Source organism: Python bivittatus, unplaced genomic scaffold (assembly GCF_059951505.1).
Source record: "Python bivittatus isolate LINGU-HERP-01145 unplaced genomic scaffold, Pbiv_v1 ctg000480_np1212, whole genome shotgun sequence".
Lineage (NCBI taxonomy): Eukaryota > Metazoa > Chordata > Lepidosauria > Squamata > Pythonidae > Python > Python bivittatus.
The window spans coordinates 2,261,264-2,264,893 of NW_028277075.1; positions in this window are offsets into that span (position 1 = coordinate 2,261,264).

The following is a 3,630-nucleotide window of genomic DNA, read 5'->3' on the forward strand; positions in this document are numbered from 1 at the left end:
TTGTGAACTGGAGGGAGCTTTCTGTTGAGATACAACATTTAACTGTACTGACTGTCAAGTCAAATAATAAACCATTTTTATAATTTCAGTACCAATAAAATACTCTGGCAATACAATTTATTGGAGTTGGCTTGTTCAGCAGTCAGAATCCATCATATATTTGTTCATGGTTGCTTTATTAGGATTTGGTAGAGCCAGAAGAAAAAGAACTGATCATTTCCTACTTCTGTTACATGTTGAAGCATTGAGATATTCTAATGGTACCAGTGAAAATGGATGTTGTGTTGATGGCTTTGGCATGTGATGGACCTAGGACTTAAGTAGCTTCCTTTAGAAGTACCACTTTAAGGAACACATCCTGAACCTGGCTTGGATATAATAAATATGCTTGGAGTAAAACTGGGCTTTGAATACACTTCTGACACACATGGGCTCAAATTGACTGTATTGTCTCACTATTACAGGGAATGCTGGCTGTTTCTCCAGGCATTTGGGGCAGGTGGTTAGATGAGCTCTGCTGTTGTCAGTTTGTGTGTGTGCGGTTTTTTTTTTCTGTGAGTGGGTTACTGTTTATCCTGCGAGGTCTAAACTATAAATAATATAAATAAATAATTAAATAACCAAGCTGCATTTAACAGGGGTGCAGTTAAGTCTGGTAATCTAGTCTAAACCTTCTGTATCTTACTAAAAAGCATTATGCAACAGGAAATCCTGATGGGTGGTGGAGATCAATAAATGTAGCCTAATCTGATGATGATTATTGCACATGGAAGATTACAGCTTGGAATGTAAGAAGACTAGATGATAAAGAACATAAATTAAAACATGAATAGAAAGAAAAAAAATAAGTATGTTTAATGTTGTGTGAATCTGAGAGAAAGGGAAGGGATGCAATAGATCTGAGTGAAGATAAGCTCATCTTGTACAGTAAAGTTGATGAATGCATGCAAAAAAGTGGAAGTATAGTTTGATAATGAAAGAAAAGGCTAAAATGTGTATCAGAAAGTATGAATTGGTGTCATCTAGGTTGTTATGGGTGTATGTAAAGTAGATATCCATAGGCTGGTGATAGTTTTATGTTATGCTTCAGTGAATGGTGAGAATGGAAGAAGTTGTGGGAAATTGCAAGACTCTCAGTGAATTGAATCTACAGAGAAACAAAATATTCTGCTGAGTGACCTGTGAGCCCAACAATGAGATGGGAGAGTACAGAGGACCAGTTGGACGTCAGAATGAGTCAGAATGGTGTGTTTGGGGAATATCTGGCTAGAAAAAGGTCTCTTTGTTTGGAATAGGGATTTAAATATAAGACCATTTAGACATACCAAAGGAATTATATACATCTTGAGTGCATGATTGATTTGATTGTTTATGATGAAAGACTGAGAGGATTAGTGAATGACTAGACAACCCATGACCTGTTGGGTCATCATTTCAGAGATATTTCCATATCTAAACAGAGAAACAGAATGACCAAGGGCAAAAAAGCAGTGGGAGTGTGAGCGACTTGCTGCTGGCTTCCCCAGTGACTTTGCTTTTGGGAAGCTGGCAGGAAGTTCCTTCTTTCCTCTGTCTTCCTCCCTCCCTCCCTCCTCCTTCCTTCTTTTCCTTTCTCCCTCTCACTTCCTTCTTCCCTCCCTCGTCCTCCCTCCTTCCCCTTCCCTTCATTTCCACATATAATAATATAGGCTTATGACATTTGCTTTCCCATCACACCCTCAGGAGAGCCCTGGTGAAACTGCCGCCGCCTCCTCCTCCCCCCTTCCTCTTCCTTGGCCTGCCTCTTTGCTGGGGGGAGGTGGAACAAGGGAGCTGCAGTCTGTGAGGAAAACTGCACTCCTGTTCCCCATTCTGGCATGCATCAGAGGCCCCATCCGCGAGGGAGGAAGAGGGCTCACCCATTGATCACTGGCACCCCCCAGCCATCTCTACCTTGCCAGCACACATCTGAGTTGTCCCCTTGTCCTTCCCTCAGTGCCAACTGCTGTTAAGAGATTTCAAATTTCTGCCTCAGTTCCAAAGCAACCAATTTCCACTCACCTGTTAGGCCTTGTGCCACCAGCTGACTGGGCACAGGGGACAGAGGGAGCCAGGAAAGAGGACAGAAATACACCCATGATGACCATGTGACCTGGGCTGATGCCAAAGAAGTGTGGATCTGAAAATTAATGTATCAGAGACCAAGGTTAGGTTTGATGGGATCTGTGCGGGAAATACCATGAACAATTTTAAGTTATATATTAGTGGCAAAAAACTGCAGTAAATAAATAAATTAATTAATTTGTGCACTTTGGTGGAATGTATGCTCAAGATGGGAAAATGGATGGAGAAATTCTAAGAAGCGCAAATGCTGGTAGAAAGATAGTGGGTAATATCTGGCCTGTTATGACGAATGAATATTTGTAGAAAGAAGTGAAAATGGTCTAAAAGCATGCTTCTTCTCACTTTGTTATATGGAAATAAGATTTAGGTATGGCAGTTAAGTGCAGTGGGAACAGAGCACTCAAGAAGGGAGTAGAATAAAACAAGAAAAAATAGGGTCAAGAATGAAGGTGTGCTGAATGAATGTGGACTGAACAGAAAGGTGAATGACCAGTGCCAAAGAAGTTCACTGAGGTGGTTTGGTCATATAGAGAGAATGAAGGAAGATCAAATCGCAAAACAAATATATGAATGAAGACTGAATGATGAAGGAGAAAACAAAGAAAGTCATGGTTGGATGGAATTAAAGAATTCCTCAAAAAGAAAGAGTAGTTTGAAGAACAAAAGGCAATATATGAAATGGTGCATTGATGTGATAGAAACAAGAGGGTTTGCAAAGGTAGGAAAGTAGGGACAGATAGAGTGAATGTGGTAGTATAACTAGTTTCAGCCATGGTTTTTTCCCCCTTATCTTAGACCTTTAATTTTCAGGGTAAGGGACTTGGTATTTTACTCCTTTTCTCCATTCTGTATAATGTTGCTTATTCCCAAAAGGTAATAACATAAAGGATATGTATAAATGTAGATAGGAATGAGCCTACAGCAGTAATGTTGCTTCAGATCCGAAATCTTATGTATCATTTGCCTATGCTATAGACACCATTCCTTCGAGCCAATATTGCAGATGACAATGGTGCAGGGATTGATTATTCTGAATGTTATGCATCACACACTTCAGTTAGTATTCCTTGTCCTTTTACTTCTGCATCCTTCTCCCCACTGTTCCAATACAATTGGCTGTTATTCTCTGTTGATTAGTGAAGAAAAAACAGTTTTTAGAATCACTCAGCATCCCATTGTAGTTATGCTATCTTTGCTTATTTAGATAAATTGTTATTTTGGAGGCAGGATCATGCCCCTTTGTACACTAACATTTGATGGCATACCTTCATGGGCTTCCTAAGTTTCCCAAATGCCTATACATCATTAATGGGCTCTTAGTGAGACTACACAATTCCATGGCAATGTAATAATAGATATGATTCTGAACTCAGTGCCAAGGAGAAAACAGTTTAAAGCATAACAAAACACACTTTATGTTTTTCTTTCTAAAAATCCATTATCATTGGAATCCCTTATTTACAGGGTTTTTTTAAAAAATAAAAACTACCATGTCCAGCTGAGCCCAAAATCTGATGCAGAAATTAC